Source organism: Odocoileus virginianus, chromosome 6 (assembly GCF_023699985.2).
Source record: "Odocoileus virginianus isolate 20LAN1187 ecotype Illinois chromosome 6, Ovbor_1.2, whole genome shotgun sequence".
Taxonomy (NCBI): Eukaryota; Metazoa; Chordata; class Mammalia; order Artiodactyla; family Cervidae; genus Odocoileus; species Odocoileus virginianus.
In genome coordinates this window covers 44389301-44409084 of record NC_069679.1, presented here as the reverse complement: position 1 = coordinate 44409084, position 19784 = coordinate 44389301, and the positions used below count along the sequence as shown (strand labels likewise).

Sequence of the window (19784 nt, the reverse complement as noted above, 5' to 3'; positions counted from 1 at the left end):
GTATGGTAACACACATGCTTCTTCCCCATGATTAAATGAGTTTCTTTTTGGATAATTGTTCTCAAGAGTTACCACCAAGCCTCACTATTTTCTGTGCTGGCAAGTCCCCAAAAGGTTCCAAAAGAGGAAATGTCCTTCTTTAGCTCTTGGATTCTATGTGTGATATTTTAGTCACGAAATAATTTCCAGCTGGCAAGCTTGACATACATATTCAATAGCAGCTAAATATTGTTGTTGTATCTATTACATAAGTGCAAAGAAACTCAACAGATGCCCCAAAATTTATAAAAGTTGTAATTCTCAAAACGTTTGGTGTTTTTCATAAAAATCTGACTCTTGTTTATGATTGATTTGATTGTTCACATTTCAGCCCTTCCCTTCCCCAGATCCATACAGTTTGTTTATTTTCCAGGCCCCAATATGTTCCATCTTCAGAGTTGGGCCATTTTCCCAGAAGTCAGGCCATGAAAGTTGAGTGATAGGGAAGCTTTTATGGAGAAAATCAGACCAGTTGGAATTTAAGACCTACCAGAAGAAGGTCAGTTTTTCCAACACTGCCCAATTATAAAAAGAACACTCGTAACAAGAAACATCAAATGATCATTCAAGTTCACACCAGGTGGTTAGAACACAGCTGAGACGCATGAACCACTTTCTCCAGAATCTGTCCAGTATAGTTTGTATTACACATTTTATCAACAGGCAGATGCCAGTATAATGGCAGAAAGTGAAGAGGAGCTAAAGAGCCTCTTGATGAGGGTGAAAAAGAAGAGTGAAAACGCTTGCTTAAAACTCAACATTCAAAAACTGAAGATCACGGCATCCGGTCCCATCACTTCATGGCAAATAGGAGAAAAAGTGGAAACAGTGACAGACTTTATTTTCTTGGTCTCCAAAATCACTGCAAACAATGACTGCAGCCATGAAATTAGGAGATGCTTGCTCCTTGGAAGAAAAGCTGTGACCAACCTAGGCAGCATGTTAAAAAAGCAGAGATATCACTTTGCCAGCAAAGGTCCCCATATTCAAAACTGTGGTTTTTCCAGTGGTAATGAATGGATGTGAGAGTTGGACCATAAAGAAGGCTGAGTGCAATGGAATTGATGCTTTTGAATTGTGTTGGAGAAGACTCTATAGAGTCCTTTGGACAGTAAGGAGATCAAACCAGTCAGTCCTAAAGGAAATCAGCCCTGAATATTTATTGGAAGGACTGATGCTGAAGCTCTAATACTTTGGTCACTGAGTGAAGAACTGACTTATTGGAAAAGACCCTGATGCTGGGAAAGATGGAAGGCAGGAGGAGAAGTGGGCAACAGAGGATGAGATAGTTAGATAGCATCACCAACTCAATGGACATGAGTTTGAGCAAACTCCGGGAGATAGTGAAGGACAGGGAAGCCTAGCATACTGCAATCCATGGGGTCACAAAGAGTCAGACACAACTTATCAACTGAACAACAACAGCAATACATTTTATAGGATATTGATTAAAAATCATCCCTTTAAATCCATGAACTTAAAAACATTCTTTTGCTAAACTACTGGGCTTCCCAGGTGGCTCAGTGATGAAGAATCCACCTGCAATGCAGGAGATGCAGGAGACAATCTCTGGGACAGGAAGATCCTCTGGAGGAGGAAATGGCAACCCATTCCAGGTTCTTGGCTGGGAATTCTGATAGACAGAGAAGCCTCGTGGGCCATAGTCCATGGGGTCACAAAAGAGTCAGACACAACTTAGTGACTCAATGACAACAACAAAGCAAATAGCAGGCAGCTCCATATTTTAGTATTGCTCCAATTTGGGTATAATGAAATGAAAGTAATTACTCCTATGTCCTTACCTTTTTATCTTATGTTCTTTGACTGTCTAAAACTCAGAAATTTGTCTAGTTAGCAAGGGTGAGTGTGCTTATAAGTAGAAATAGGGCAAATAATTTCCAAGCAATAATCAGCTTAATCCCTAAACAAAGTATATGATGGGGTTTACACATAAGGAAAACCTTTTGACTTTCCCAGCCAAAAAAAATAAAGTGTCATATTTTTGGCCAGCCTAGATGAGATTTTCTGGTTAAATCACCGAACCAGCAGCTCTGATCCCCCAGCAAATGCTAAACTTACATAGAACTTATGACTAAAGACTTAAAAATTCAATTGATTTTCCTATAAGTATCTCCTAGTGACCCCAACTCTTCTACTAAAATATGAATGGAAGGGGATCACACTGTAAAGATGCCTATATGTTGGCTTTTCTTCTAGTAGAAAATGTTGTGCCAACAAAAGAATTGTGTTCTAAACCCTCAGTTCCCTTGTTTTCAAGGCCTTGTTATAAGTGTGAGCATTTTTTAAATTTAGATTTAAATGTTTCTGAACCCCCATTACTAATCAACATGAGCCATCCTTTTTCTGTTCCTGGATTCATATACTCAGAATCTTCTCAATTCTAAAAAAATAAGTAGAATATACCTTCAGATCCCCTGGAGGGAGGACATTGCAACCCACTCCAGTGTTCTTGCCTGGAGAACCCCATGGACGGAGGAGCTTGGTGGGCTATGGTCCATGGGGTTGCGGAGTCAGACATAACTGAAGTGACTCAGCATAGCACACAGCACACCTTAATGTTTATACCCTTGCAATAAAGGCACACTGATTTGATATTTAGGTGCAATTTCTCCATCTTTTGAACTACTTTCATCTACCTATCTGTGAGTTACAATTAGTCTTTCTAGAGGGTTGATGGTTGGGAAATCAAATCAAGGATTTACCTTTTTTCCAAAACTGTTATTCCTCTATTGTACTTGACAGCCTCACTCTAAGCCCTGGAACCCTGCCCACATCCTCAGATCAGACTAGGTGATCTACTTCCCCTTCCTCCCGCTCTGCAGAGTCAAAGCTCTATCAGTTTTCACTTTTAAGGACCCTCTTCTTTTCTCCCTTTGTCAATCTTCTTCTCCCTTCTCACTCATAGCTGCCCTAGTTCAGGACATTTTTCCCATGGATTCCTTCCTAGATACCAATCTTCTCAAATTGCCTCTCCTGCTGCTTGAGGTCTGTCTAAATGTATTCTTTCCCTTGCTGTCTGCCTCTGTCTTCTTTCTTCCCTCCCTACTTCTCCCTCTCTTCCTCTCCCCCTCTCCTCTACATGGAATTGTTCTAAGTGTAAAACACTTTGATATAATTTCATTAATAACAATATTCTATCCAATACCTTTGCATTGAAAAGCTGCCTCATTCTTCATGAATGCCATTTATGTGTAGGTGTATTATTACTCTTAGAGGAGTAGTTGAAACGCACTGCTTTTATCACTTTTCATTAGCCTAGGTAATCTAAAGTTTGAATTAAAATATAAAATAGAAACTAATTTGAATTAAAATATAAAATAGAAACAATAATTCTCTGCTTCATGGTACATGAAAACTGGCTCCTTTGTTGATAATTTTGAATTAATTTATGTTTTATTGTTCAATAATAATAACAAGTGAATTTTTAAATTAGCCATGATCCTTATCTCCATTTTATACTGCTACATATGCACACAGAGTTTTGTATAATTGTAATGATAGCATAAATGTACTTCTGTATTTTTTCATGCCTTTTTAGAATTTTGTCATATTAATAGTCTCAGAATCATTTCAATAGTTACATAATATTTTAACACATCCATAAACCTCAACTTTAACCAACCTATTTTTGGATAATCAGTTAATAGTGTTCTTTAAATTGCAATGAATACTGCTACAGTGAAATTGTTTTTGTATTATGCTTTTCCCTCCTTATATTTATATCCTTGAGGCAAATTTCCAGTAGAACCATTGATATCAACACCTTAATTAATACTGTGTATATTTCTTGAAGGGTATTGCCAAATCAGGTACCAAAGTTTTCAACATTGTGCACTGTCACCAGGGTCTGGGTATACTTGTTTAGCCCATCTTTGACAGTAGAGATTATTGGAAAGACTTCAAATTTGCTGCTAAAATAGTTTCAAAGTGGTACATCACTGTTTGTTTATACTTTGAATTTCTTTCATGACAAAGGAGTTGAACATTTTTTCATATGTTGACTAATTTTACTCATTTTTTAAAATTCATGTCCCTGCCTTTTAAATATTAGTCTTTAATTCAAAGAATACTATTTTAATTTTTAATCTCTATGGCTTCTTTATAAAATACAGGTTTTAATTTTTAAAACAGTTGCTACATATTTTATTCAGAGTGTTTTCCATTTAAGTTGCATTAGTTCTAAGGGGTTTTTATATCGTATAATCTTTGTGGTTTCTTTTAGTTTCATTGCTCTCCAGAAAAATATGTTGTCAATTTCTATACGATTGCTGTATATATATCAATTCTTTAATCCCTTAGGTCTTCATTTTAGTGTTAAAAATCTATTTTATATTAGAAAAATGTCATATATTTTGTGGCTGTAGGAATAATTCATTTGGACAGAGGAATAAATGATGATGCAAAAGTGATAGTATATGATTGCAACACTGAAGTCTCTGAGTGGGAGAAATTGGGTATTACCCAGTACACAGATGGACGGGTTAGTTTCAGGTCATAGTAGAGATAGTTCAGCCATAGTAACAGGAGAAGAGGAAAAGTACACAGCTATAAAAGGCAGGATGGTAAATGTGGTAGTGGGACCTAAGTGATCAAAAAAGAGTGAGGAGAGGACAAGGGTTCTTGGATGCTTGTGGAAAGAGAAGACTAGGAATATAAAATAATACTCTCTGAGCATAGGGACCAGGTACTTAGTGAACTGTGGAGATGGCTGTCCATATATGGACATCTTGTTATTTTGACATCCGTGGCCATTACTTTAGAGAACAACAGCCAGCATGATCTTGTTTTTTCTAGTCCTGTTGAGACACTGGGATTCAGACACAGAATAGATAAGGATCTAGATTTGCCAAAGTTTGTCCTTCACCAGGAGAATATGACAAGAGAGTTCAAGTGTTGATACTTGAGAATATGTGTAAAAAAGAGATTACAGTCATGGACCATAGACTTTCAGGTAGATAAAGAGAAAAAATTATAAATGATGTAATTTATAGAGAAAATATGGCTCTCAGTACATGTAAGAGGAAATGAGATAAGGTAGTAGTCAGGAGCATGTTGTCTTTCAAAGAGCAGAATGCTTAAAGTTGAGATTTGGAAGGGATGCCCTTGCTGGTAACATGATCTAAGGTAAGACCCTGGCTAGGGCTTTGCTAGTGGCTCAGCGGTAAAGAATCCAAAGGATGGATGTGTGGGGCAGAGGACAGACCCAGGGGATAGTGGAGCTAAGAGCTGAGAATGAGGACCCTAACTAGGCCATCTGCATAGTTACTAAGATCACAAAAAAATGATGACAGTAATGATTGTGAAGAGAAAATAGCAGTGGGCTAAGAAATGTTAATTCAGTATTGATAGTAAATTCCAGTAAGTTTGTATTATTAAGGATTTCCATTGATGATATTTGAAAGTATCTGCTTCTATCTTACCAATACCAGGTAGGGTCAATGCACTTAATCGTTATCAATCTAGTAGGTGAAAATATGTTGGGATTGAATTTTCCTTTTTTAACAATAAGTACAGTTGATCATCTTTCCTGTCCAGTCATTTGTATTTTGTTTCCCATTCATGAAGTTGGCCATTTTTCTGCTGATGTGTATTCACCTTTTATTAGCTGCTTGAAAAAAATCTTCCTGGAATAGAAAAACTCCTCCTGAGCTATCAACTGCCTTGCAGTGCTTACCAGTTATTTATATTGATTCTTTAGTGAAATATTAATAAGATTTTTCCATTCTTAAAAAATAAACATTATAATTAAGGTATATATTTAGTAATTAATCATGTGGATAAAGCATCAGATTAATGTATTATTTATTTGGATTGTATTCTTCTGAAGAATGAAAATTTATTGTATAAAAGTTAAATATTAAAATTTTTTTATTTTTAATTTTTCCCCTAATTTATTATTTTATTTTTTATTTTTTTCCATTTACTTTTATTAGTTGGAGGCTAATTGCTTTACAATATTGTAGTGGTTTTTGTCATACATTGACATGAATCAGCCATGGATTTACATGTTATAGTGGCTATAGTTAATACAAGGAAAAAGACACTGCTCAAGTTTAAAAGCCTTTACTTGACTTCATTTGAATAGCTTAGGTTCTCAATAGCAACCGTACACATAGATAGGCAATACTGCTTCAGATAAATTTGTTGGATTTTTCAGTAGAAAATGAGAGTAAATTAATGTAATGCTAAGAGAAATGCAGCTTTATTGACTATTTTCCTGTCTGATGAAAAGGTATTAAAAACTCACAAATGGAATGCTTTTAAAGGATAAACAGTTTCAGAGGTCTTCACACATTGATTTCCTCTATATCTTAAAACTTCTACAATGACATGCTTCACTAAAATTTTCATTTATTGTCTAGCTCAAAGGATAATGGAAGCTGATTTGCTGTATAATACAATAGAATTTCTCTCTATATTAAATTGATAATACTTATCTGGTGGCAGCGTTGAGTGGCATGCAGTTGCAGTATGTGTTCATGCTAATGTTAGCTGCTTTTAGAATATGTCCGTGAGGTACTTCGGCTTGAAAGAAGCAATAAATGAACCCTCCACCCCCAAAGACAACTAATGAAACAGTGAAGGGAATAGTATAAATTCCCAGATTTCAAATGAACTGTACTATTCCATGACTCCAGTCATTCTCAAATTATCCTATTTATATTTGGTCACCAAGAATACATCAGAAGACAACTAATTATACATAGTGGTCTTCATAGTTATTTAGCGAATCTTTTTAGCCCTTGAATGATTAACTCCAATTCATTTATTCAAAGCTTTTTTAACTCCGGCTTTTTGTAAACACAGATGTAAACACTGGGTTGACATGACAAAGAAAAAGAGAGAGAGATCTCAGCATTATACTTGATTTGAGTGAGAGCTAGTAAGAAAATAGGAGTCATTAGTATGACTCCCAAGCTGAGTAAGAGGTCAGCATGGAATAATACTAGCAAGTGATAACTTCTAATATGTTTAATTTGAGTTTCTGAAGAAGTAAACAGAGTCAGAGACAGTTGTGGAAATGGAGGATAGGTTAAAAAAATTCTAATATGCAGAATTAGAGTTTACAGAGAAAGAAAAACGAAAACAGTTCAGTTGCTCAATTGTGTCTAACTCTGCGACCTCATGGACTGCAGCACGCCAGGCTTCCCTGTCCATCACCAACTCCTGGAGCTTACTCAAACTCATGTTCGAAGAGTCAGTAATGCCATCCAACCATCTTGCCCTGTGTTGTCCCTTTTTCCTCCTGTCTTCAATCTTTCCCAGCATCAAGGTCTTTTCAAATGGGTCAGTTCTTTGCATCAGGTGACCAAAGTATTGGAGTTTCAGCTTCAACATCAGTCCTTCCAATGAATATTCAGGACTGGTTTCCTTTAGGATGGACTGCAGTCCCTTGCAGTCCAAGGGACTCTCAAGAGTCTTCTTCAACACCACAGTTCAAAAGCATCCATTCATTGGTGCTCAGCCTTCTTTGTAGTCCAACTCTAACATCCATACATGACTGCTGAGAAAACCATAGCTTTGGCTAAATGGACCTTTGTTGGCAAAGTAATGTCTCTGCCTTTTAATATGCTGTCTAGGTTGGTCATAGTTTTTCTTCCAAGGAGCAAGCGTCTTTTAATTTCATGGCTGCAGTCACCATCTGCAGTGATTTTGGAGCCCAAAAATATAAAGTCTGTCACTGTTATCCATTGTTTCCCCATTTATTTGCCATGAAGTGATGGGACCAGATGCCTTGATCTTAGTTTTTTGAATGTTGAGTTTTAAGCCAGCTCAAGATTTAAGCTGGCTTTAAGAAAATAGTAGAACTTATATTTAAGAACTAATAAAAGAAAATTTTACAGGAACAAAAGATCTCAGGATGCAAATTGACAAAGATAACTTAATACTAGAAAATCAACTTTAAAATATATCCTGATAAAATTATTAGATTTTAAAGATAAAGGAAATATCTTAAGAGTTCCAGTCCTAAAGTGAATAGTACCCTTATTTTTAAAAGCCCTAGAAAACTCTCTAGCCCCTTCCACACAGTGAAGATAAAAGAAGTCACATTCTACAAGTCTGAAAGGGCCTCCACGATGCTGGAGCCTTGATCTTGGACTTCCTAGCTCTAGAACTGTGAGAAATAAATGTTTGTTGATTATAAGCCACATTGTCTTTGGCATTTGATTATAGCAACCCATGTAGAAGGAGATGGCAACCCACTCCAGAACTCTTGCCTGGAAAATCCCATGGACAGAGGAGCCTGGCAGACTGCAGTTCATGGGGTCACAAACAGTCGGACACGACTGAACGACTTCATTTTCACTTAGCAGCCCAGACAGACTAAGACAAGATGCTACTTTGTTATTGAAAAATCCATTAATATTATGTGTTTAGAAAATCCATTAATATCATATATCATATTAATAGATATATGAAGAAAAAGCATTTGATAGTCTCCATAGATGCTGAAAAAGCATTTGACAAAATTCAATGCACACTGCTAATAAAACGTTCAAAAATTAGAAATTGATGGATATTTCCTTATCAGATTTCATAAAAATAATTATATGTTTATACATCTAGATGCATATGTGTATGTATATTAAACATAGGTGTTTATACATCTAGATATATGTACATATGAAACAGACATAATTTATACAGATTTGGCAAAATTTTGATGATTGTTGAGTCTGAGTATAGAATATATGAGAAATCATTATACTAATCTTGCAAGCTTTCTGTAATTTTTGCATTACATTGAAATAGAAAATTGTAAAATTCACTATCTCTGAATAATGGAGATAAAAAATAGACTAAACAATGTCATTTTTGCTATCCTTTTTAACCAAGTTATTGTAGTAGCATTTTAATATGTTAATTCTTGTTCAAACAATAATCACTATTTACTAAGATTTATAAAGTATATTTAATTGATGGCACATTTATACAATGTTATCTCACTGATTTTTCAAAACAACCTGAAGGGGAGATAGAGTCATAGTCCTATTTTACACAGGAGGAAGTTGGGGCTTCAAGGAGTAACATGGTTTGCCAAGTTGACAAAGGCAGTAAGTGATAGATTCAAGATGAAGATCCATGTCTGTCTCTCTTACGCTCTCAGGTCTATCCTTCAGTGCATCCATTTAACCCCAAAGACAGATTAGTCTTTCTATATACTTTTGCTTAATTTTGGGAATTATATCCAAGGCTTCTTTGGTATTCCTAAAGCACAATATGTGGTTTGCACATCACAAACAATAATATTTGCTGATTTGAGTTAAATTACAATGTAATATGAATAAATCCAGAGAAAAAATTAAGTCTGTGCTTACTCAGTTCCCTGGATATATTGATTCTCTTTGTCTTCACTTTCACCCAAAGAGTAAAATCTGTTAGCTGACAGAATGAAAAATTTAGATAAATTAATATGAACAGAAGATTGATTATATAAAGGTAGTTAAACAAAATATTTGACTAAAGAATTTTGACTTTTAGGTGGGAATTTTATTGATGGTAAATTTAATAAAGATGGGGAAAAGACACAAGATGCTTATGTCTTTCATACTCTGTTTTGAAGAATGTGGCCTAGATACAGTGCAGTTGACATCATATAATTTATGTGTTTATAAATCCTCCAGTACATGGAGTACCTTCAGTCACTGACCACTGCCTAAAGGACAAGGTATATTTTCCCTGTGTACACATTTTATTGAACTATAGCATACATAAAGTACACAAATCACAGTTTTCCAGCTGGATAAATTTTCACACAATGAAGTTACATGTTAACAGAACCTCAGAAATCCCGATCATGTTCCTTTCCAGTCACCTAATCCCTCTGATAGTTGTTCACTACTTTAACTTCTAACATGATATGACTTTTGCCTGTTTTGAAACTTCATTTATATCAAATCATAGAGTACATCTATTTCATGCTGGATTTCTTTCACTCAATATTATTTTCTTGTGAGATTTTACCCTGATAGTTTGTTCATTCTCAACACAATATGATATGAAAATGTACAAATATGCCACTGTTTATTTATAAATTTTACGGTTGTGATATATTTGGGTAGTTTCTGGTTTGAAGCTATTAAAGTGCTGGTATGAATATTTTATACATGTCTCAGTGACTATATATGTACATGTACTCCGTCATGAATATACCTAAGGAGTGGACTTACTGAGTCATAAGGATGCATATTTTCAGCTGAGTAGATATTGCAAACAGGTTTTCCAAAGTGGTTATACCAGTTACCTGGCCCATCAACAGTGTATACAAGTTCTAATCGCTCCGTATCTCCAACTTCCTATTGCCTGTCTTTCTGATAGCCATTTTGATAGGCATATAATCATGGTATAATTAAAATGGTAGTTTAATTTTTGCTTTCCTGATGACTAAAAAAGTGAAATACCTTTTCATAAGGTTTTTGATCATTTGGATATTTCTTTTGTGAACTATCTTGTTGATCTTTTGTCCATTTTTTACCCTCTGAGCCAGCAGGGAAGCCCTTTTATCCATTAGCTGAGCTCTCTGACATTGTCTTAAAATTTAAAACTCATTATACGTTGTACATATTAGCCTTTTGTTGGATATTTGTATTGCAAATGTTTTCTCTCCATCTATGGCTTTCTTGCTCTCTTAATAATGTCTTTTCTTTATTCAAGTATAGTTGATTTATAATATGATATTACTTTCAAGTGTATAGTTTATAGATTCAGTACTTTTACAGATTATACTTCATTAAAAGTTATTACAAAATAATGGCAATAATTTCCTGTGCTATATAATTTATCTTTGTGGCTTATCTGGTTTTTAGTAGTTCTTATCTCTTAATCCCATACCTCAAATTTGCCTCAAATCCCCTTCCCTCTTCCTCTGGGTAAATTAATTAGTTTTCTAAATCTGTGAGTCTTTTTTTCTGTTTTGTGTATAGATTCACTTATATTATTGTTTTAGATCCCACATGTAAGTGATAACATACAGTGTTTGTCATTGATTCATTGACTTATTTTAAGAATCATAGTATTTTGTAGGTTTACCTATGCTGCTACAAATGGCAGAATTTCATTCTTTTTATGTGCTCAGTTGCGGCCACTCTTTGTGATCCCATGGACTGTAGCCCACCAGGCCCCTCTGTCCATGGGATTTCCCATTTCTTTTATAGCTGAGAAATATTCTATTGTATGTATGAACCACATCTTCATCTGTTCATTTGTTGATGGGCTCTTGGAGTGCTTCTGTGTCTTAGCTATTGTAAAAATGATGTTGTGAACATGGGGTACATGTTTCCTTTTGAATCAGAGTTTTCATTTTTTCTGGATATATGTCCAGGAGTGGATTTACTAGATGATATCGTAGTTCTATTTTTAGTTTTTAAGGAACTTTCATACTGTTTTACATAGCGTCAGCACTAATTTACATTCCCACCAACAGTGTACAGGGTTCCCTTTTCTCCACATCCTCACCATCATTTTTCATTTGTATATATTTTGATGATAGCCATTCTGATAGCTGTGTGGTTGTACCTTGTTTTTATTTCTATAATAATTTCTATAATAATTAGCATTGTTGAGCACTTTTTCAAATGCCTGTTGGCCATATGTATGTCTCCTGTGAAAAATGTCTGTTCAGGTCTTCTGCGCACTTTTTTGATTTGCTTTTTGAATTTGAATTGTGTGAGCTGTTTGTATATTTTGGATATCAACCCCTTGTTGGTCATATCACTTGCAAACATTTTCTCCCATTCAGTAAGTTGTCTTTCCATTTTGTCAGTGTTTCTCTTTGCTGTACAAACGCTTTTAAGTTTACTTAGGTCCCATTTATTTGTCTTTGCTTTTATTTCTTTTGCCTTAGAAGACAGTCAATAAAATACTGCTACAATTTATGTCAAAGCATGTTCTGCCTGTATTTTCTTCTAAGAGCTTTATAGTTTCTGGTCTTTGCTTTAGATCTTTTATCCATTTTGAGTTTATCTTTTTTTGTGATGTGAAGAAATATTCTAATCTCAATCTTTTACATGTAGCTGTCCAGTTTTCATAGCACCACTTGTTGAAGAAACTGTCTTTTCTCCATCATATATCATTACCTCCTTTGTTGTACGTTAATTGACCATAGGTTGTGGGTTTATTTCTGGACTCTGTATCCCGTTCCACTGATCAATATGTTTCATTTTATGCTAGTACTTTGCTATTCAGATTACTATAGATTTTAGGTACAGTCTGAAATCTGGCTGTGTGATACCTCCAGCTTTGTTCTTTTTTCTCAAGACTTCTTTGTCTATTTGGTGTTTTCTGTGGTTTCATATGAATTTTAGGGTTATTCTAGTTCTGTGAAAACTGCCGTAGTATTTTGATAGTGCATTAAATCTATAGATTGTTATGGATAGTATGGTCATTTTAACATGTCTCTGAATGATTTCTTTTGAGATATAGAAATTATTAATATTAACAGTGCAATTTATAAGTAACCTCCTTTATTATTATTATAACTGTTTTTGTCCTCCTTGATTAATCTTTGCCAACTCAAGATTATGAAAATAATCTCATTTTTTTCCTAAAAGCTTTATTTTTTTACCTTTCAATTTTAGACCTACAATCCATCTGAAATTCATTTTTTGTGTATCATCCTCCACTTGATGAAGTTATATGATATAATAGAAAGATCTTATACTCTCTTAAGGTCAGATAGATGTGGAGAATATAACAGAAGTATGTAAAAGTGTATGCCCAATAAGACTTTTCTTTGTGTACTAAACATAGCTTTTAAAAACAGTATTAAATAAGGATATTAATTTTATTGGCATGGAAAAATATTGAGTGAAAGGAGTAGGTTACAGAACATAAAGCATTTATACAAATTACATGCACACATATAATTTAGATAATTGCATTTAAATAAGAATGGTTTTTCATGTTTATTTTGGATTACCATGGTAATCCTTACTTTTCTTTGAGCTTTTCTGTATTGTTTGATTTTTTTTCAATGAATATGTATCTTCATTTCCAAAATAAACATGAAAAGCCATTCTTATTTAAATGCAAGCAAGTACATAGGGGAGAAGAATTATCCAAAGATACCCACAGTAACCTTTTAGGTTTTTTCTTTCCATCATTTTTCTTGGCATAGATAGTTGCTGTTTTATCCTTTAGTAAAAATTATAATTCCTGTTTAATTAGTCTTCTGAACTTGGTACAAGTCTGGCCTGGGGGAGAGAGAGGCTTTAACAAAGGAACTCTTTTTGGCCGATAAATAGGTTTATTTTTATAATGAAAAAATGATTCATGATCAAATGTATCACTTTTATGGTTTATCCACCTGCTTTATAAAAGAAGGAACCAATTCCTGCTTATCTTTACATGTTTATTAGTAGAGCCAGTTCAGCTGTATATACTTTGACTTCATGTCAAAAACATGACAGTATATACAATTCATCAGTCTTCTGCAAATTTTCCTCTCATGATTCTGTAGATGTTGTTTAGTTATCCCATAGCTTCTGGGGGATGGAAGAGTCACAGGTCAGCCTATTTTAAGTACTTTTATGTATTTGTTGTTCTGTTTAGGAGCCTAAAAGTTTTTACTTTATTTTGGTCTTGTAACAGTTTTCACAGATGTGTCTATTTACTAGTACTTAGATGTGAATATCTTTTCACTACTAGAGAATTTCTTAACTTGCTTCCCTTTCTTTCTCACTAAAAGCTTATTCTCCTTAACTACGCATCTTATTATTGATTCTATTCCATTCGTTTGACTTTTTTTTGGGGGGGGAACGGATTTCTACAGTCTCTAACACTGTATCAGTCATTTTCTAATCTTCTGCTCTGAGAATTATTCCTGAATTCCTGAGAATTTTACTAACCTAGCCTTCAGACTACTGATTTATTTTCATTAATTGTCTTTTTTGCTCTTTCGTTTATCAAGTTGTATTCCTTAATAAGTTATTAATTTTTGAAAATATGGGTACATGGTTAAAGCAGTAAAAAAACATATTCTGTGAAAAGTTTCTGTTTGATACCTGACAACTTTACCACTATTTACAGTTTCTTGTCTATTTCCAGAAACATTTTAAGCATAAACATGTATATATGAATGAACCATTTCTCTTTTCTACATAAGTGATCATGTATTTTCCATATTCTTCTGCAACCTACTATTTTACTTAACAATGTAACTTGAAGTTTGTACTATATAAGCACATTTATATCTACCTCATTCTCTATGATAATTTTTAATATATTATTTTCAATGGAATGGATGTATAAAACAGACTTAATTCTTATATCAATAAATATTTAGACTATTTTTAATATTTTGCTAATATAAATAATGGAGCATATCTTTTTGTTTACATGTGCAAATATATTTAAACAGAAAATTCTTTGAAGTTGAAGTGCCAAAAGATTTGTGCATTTAAAATTTTTCTAATTTCTCCCTAAAAAGCAAGACAATACATTTTCTATTTTAGCAATCTGATAGAAAAATACCATCTCATTAATTTTCATTTCTTTAAATATAAATGAAATTATGCATTTTGTATATGTTTAAGACCCTTGTCTTTTTTTTAAAGAATTCCCAAGAAAATCGTCAATAACGTTAATAAAAGAACCATTACCACTAATAAAAAATTAGAAGTAATCAAATGTTTAGGATGTTTTAATCACCTCCAGCTAAAATATAGATTAGGTGAAGCATTTTTTAACTGTGTATCTATTGGCTTCACTTCCTTATAAGTAGATGATGGCAACTCAGAAAGCAAAGACAAAATAACTTAGCTGAAATCTACCAAAAAGATAAATCCCTACTTTTTATCTTATAAGTTGTAAATAATTGATAGAAATCAATTTTATCCTAAAAAAGAACTTCAACTACGGGTTACATTTAAATACGTCGTGAGAAAATATACAGGAAACTGCAAGAAATGAAGTTCATAAAGATCTGAGTCTTTTTTGGGGGGGGGGTTTGTAAAGCATTTTTTTTTTTTTAGTTGGAGGCTAATTACTTTACAATATTGTAGTGGTTTTTGTCATACATTGACATGAATCAGCCATGGATATATATGCATTCCCCATCCCAATCCCCCCTCCCACCTCCCTCTCTACCCGATCCCTTTGGCTCTTCCCAGTGCACCAGGCCCGAGCACTTGTCTCATGCATCCAACCTGGGCTGGTGATCTGTTTCACCCTAGATAATATACATGTTTCGATGCTGTTCTCTTGAAGCATCCCACCCTCGCCTTCTCCCACAGAGTCCAAAAGTCTGTTCTATACCTCTGTGTCTCTTTTTCTGTTTTGCATATAGGGTTATCGTTACCATCTTTCTAAATTCCATATATATGTGTTAGTATACTGTAATGGTCTTTATCTTTCTGGCTTTCTTCACTCTCTATAATGGGCTCCAGTTTCGTCCATCTCATTAGAACTGATTCAAATGAATTCTTTTTAATGGCTGAGTAATATTCCATGGTGTATATGTACCACAGCTTCCTTATCCATTCGTCTGCTGATGGGCATCTAGGTTGCTTTCATGTCCTGACTATTATAAACAGTGCTGCGATGAACATTGGGGTGCACGTGTCTCTTTCAGATCTGGTTTCCTTGGTGTGTATGCCCAGAAGTGGGATTGCTGGGTCATATGGCAGTTCTATTTCCAGCTTTTTAAGAAATCTCCACACTGTTTTCCATAGCGGCTGTACTAGTTTGCATTCCCACCAACAGTGTGAGAGGGTTCCCTTTTCTCCACACCCTCTCCAGCATTTATTGCTTGTAGACTTTTGGATAGCAGCCATCCTGACTGGTGTGTAATGGTACCTCATTGTGGTTTTGATTTGCATTTCTCTGATAATGAGTGATGTTGAGCATCTTTTCATGTGTTTTTTAGCCATCCGTATGTCTTCCTTGGAGAAATGTCTGTTTAGTTCTTTGGCCCATTTTTGGATTGGGTCATTTATTTTTCTGGAGTTGAGCTGGAGGAGTTGCTTGTATATTTTTGAGATTAATCCTTTGTCTGTTGCTTCATTTGCTATTATTTTCTCCCAGTCTGAGGGCTATCTTTTCACCTTGCTTATAGTTTCCTTTGTTGTGCAAAAGCTTTTAAGTTTCATTAGGTCCCATTTGTTTATTTTTGCTTTTGTTTCTAATATTCTGGGAGGTGGGTCATAGAGGATCCTGCTGTGATTTATGTCGGAGAGTGTTTTGCCTATGTTCCCCTCTAGGAGTTTTATAGTTTCTGGTCTTATGTTTAGATCTTTAATCCATTTTGAGTTTATTTTTGTGTATGGTGTTAGAAAGTGTTCTAGTTTCATTCTTTTACAGGTGGTTGACCAGTTTTCCCAACACCACTTGTTAAAGAGGTTGTCTTTTTTCCATTGTATACCCTTGCCTCCTTTGTCGAAGATAAGGTGACCATAGGTTCGTGGATTTATCTCTGGGCTTTCTATTCTGTTCCATTGATCTATATTTCTGTCTTTGTGCCAGTACCATACTGTCTTGATGACTGTGGCTTTGTAGTATAGTCTGAAGTCAGGCAGGTTGATTCCTCCAGTTCCATTCTTCTTTCTCAAGATTACTTTGGCTATTGGAGGTTTTTTGTATTTCCATACAAATTGTGAAATTATTTGTTCTAGTTCTGTGAAAAATACCATTGTTAGTTTGATAGGGGTTGCATTGAATCTATAGATTGCTTTGGGTAGTATAGCCATTTTGACAATATTGATTCTTCCAGTCCATGAACACGGTATATTTCTCCATCTGTTTGTGTCCTCTTTGATTTCTTTCATCAGTGATTTATAGTTTTCTATGTATAAGTCTTCTGTTTCTTTAGGTAGATATACTCCTAAGTATTTTATTCTTTTTGTTGCAATGGTGAATGGTATTGTTTCCTTAATTTCTCTTTATGTTTTCTCATTGTTAGTGTATAGGAATGCAAGAGATTTCTGTGTGTTAATTTTATATCCTGCAACTTTACTGTATTCATTGATTAGCTCTAGTAATTTTCTGGTAGAGTCTTTAGGGTTTTCTATATAGAGGATCATGTCATTTGCAAACAGCGAGAGTTTCACTTCTTCTTTTCCTATCTGGATTCCTTTTACTTCTTTTTCTGCCCTGATTGCTGTGGCCAACACTTCCAAAACTATGTTGAATAGTAGTGGTGAGAGTGGGCACCCTTGTCTTGTTCCTGATTTTAGGGAAAATGCTTTCAATTTTTCACCATTGAGGATAATGCTTGCTGTGGGTTTGTCATATATAGCTTTTATTATCTTGAGGTATGTTCCTTCTATTCCTGCTTTCTGGAGAGTTTTAATCATAAATGGATGTTGAATTTTGTCAAAGGCTTTTTCTGCATCTATTGAGATAATCATATGGTTTTTATCTTTCAATTTGTTAGTGTGGTGTATCACATTGATTGATTTGCGGATATTAGAGAATCCTTGCATTCCTGGGATAAAGCCCACTTGGTCATGGTGTATGATTTTTTAAAATATGTTGTTGGATTCTGTTTGCTAGAATTTTGTTAAGGATTTTTGCATCTATGTTCATCAGTGATATTGGCCTGTAGGTTTCTTTTTTTGTGGCATCTTTTTCTGGTTTTGGAATTAGGGTGATGGTGGCCTCATAGAATGAGTTTGGAAGTTTACCTTCTTCTGCAATTTTCTGGAAGAGTTTGAGTAGATATGAGTCTTTTAAGAAAAGGCTACAGGTAATGATTTTGCAGTATAAGTTATAAACTGGGAAATACATGAAACTAATTATGAGTGGTTTTTATGAGCTATGTATATGGAATAGTTATGTGCATATTTTATTGACAACTCATAATAAAAAATTATTGTTATGCATGGTGGTGGTGGTTTCATCGCTAAGTCATGTCTGACTCTTGCAACCCCATGGCCTGAGGCCTGCTGGGCTCCTCTGTCCATGGGATTCTCCAGGTAAGAATGCTGGTTTGGGTTGCCATTTGGTCCTCCAGGGAATCTTCCTGACCCAGGAATCGAACCTGGGTCTCCTGCATTGTAGGCAGATTCTTTACGGACTGAGCTATGAGGGAAGCCCCTCATATTGTATATGCATGGGGCCTTTTATTTTCATGCAGAAATTTGGTTCTTTTAAGACACAGTAGTGGCTTTTCCCCATGGGGAGCTTGTTTTTCTTTTTTTTTTTTTGAAGGTTGTTTTAGGTAAAATTTACTCAGGTACATTATCATCTCATTTTTATAAAAACTTTATTTTATATTGGAGTATAACTGATTAACAATGTTGTGATACTTTCGTGTACAGAAAAGGTACTCAGCCACACATATACATGTATCTATTCTCCCTCAAAACTCCCCTCCCATCCAGGCTGCCACATAGCATTGAACAGAGTTGCATGTGCTATACAGTAGGAGCTTGTTGGTTAGCCATTTTAAACATAGCAGTGTGTACATGATGATGCCAAACTCCCTAACTCTCCCTCCCTCCCACCCTCCCTACACGTTAACCATAAATTCATTCTCTAAGTCTGTGAATCTCTTTCTATTTTATAAATGAATTCATTTGTATCATTTCTTTTTTAGATTCCATGTGTAAGCGATGCCATACGATATTTCTCCTTCCCTGTCTGATTTATTTCACTTAGTATGATAATCTGTAAGTCCATCCATGTTACTGAAAATGGCATTATTGCTTTCTTTTTAGTGGCTGAATAATATTTTGTTTTACACACACACACACACACACACACACACACACAATCCTCTTTATCCATTGCTCTGTTGATGACATTTAGGTTGCTTCCCTGTCTTGGCTGTTGTGTACAGTGCTTCAGTGAATGCTGAGGTACATGTATCCTTTCATACCCCTGTGGGAAGCTTTACACCAGCAAACTTTTAGGGTGCATCCACTGTTGAACATGTCTACCAGTCTGTTTGATGACCCACTGTTCTGAGCGTGTCGGAGAAGAAAATGAAGGCATAGACACAGCCAAAGAACTGGATACAACCTTTACATTCTTTAGTCTGTCTATTTATCCATTTATGGTTCTAAGCAGACAAGGTGGTGTGGGAATCAATCATTTATCTTATCTGCTGTCTTATCTGTTCTTAAAAACTTTATCTAGGCAGAGAAGAGGTAAGAGCCAAGGTGGTATGTTAGAAAGACACAGAACCAAAATTAGACCTTACGCTGAACTGTGGTGTTGGAGATCTTCTCTTGAGAGTCCCTTGGACTGTAAGGAGATCAAGCCAGTCAATCCTAAAGGAAATCAGTCCTGAATATCCATTGGAAGGACTTAGGCTCAAACTGACGCTCCAATACTTTGGCCACCTGATGCGAAAAACTGAACTGAAAAAATGCAAAGAACTGGAAAAGACTCTGATGCTGGGAAAGATTGAAGGCAGAATGACAAGGGGGCAACAGAGGATGAGATGGTTAGATGGAATCACCAACTCAATGGACAGAGTTTGAGTAGGCTCCAGGAGTTGGTGATGGACAGGGAAGCCTGGCATGCTGCAGTCTATGGGGTCGCGAAGAGTTGGACACAACTGAGTGACTGAGCTGAACTGTACTGCTTCTACCACACTCATCACTGTAACCACCACGTCCTGCTAGGTCTGCCCGTTGCTTGCTCTACTTCAGAGGCTCCTCTATACTCTCCTGTTTCCACTTTTGGTCTCCTATAATCTGTTCTCCAGATAGCAACCAAAGTGATGTTTTACAAACGTAAAATGAGACCAAAAACCTGCACTGTCATTCATAACTCTTAGG

The 19784-nt window shown here is 35.2% G+C and overlaps 1 protein-coding gene across 3 annotated transcripts in view; it reads left to right on the top strand.

Moving 5' to 3' along the window:
- The window catches only part of UNC13C (unc-13 homolog C), a 655668-nt gene that overhangs the window by 493626 nt on the left and 142258 nt on the right, over positions 1-19784 (top strand). The window lies entirely within an intron of this gene.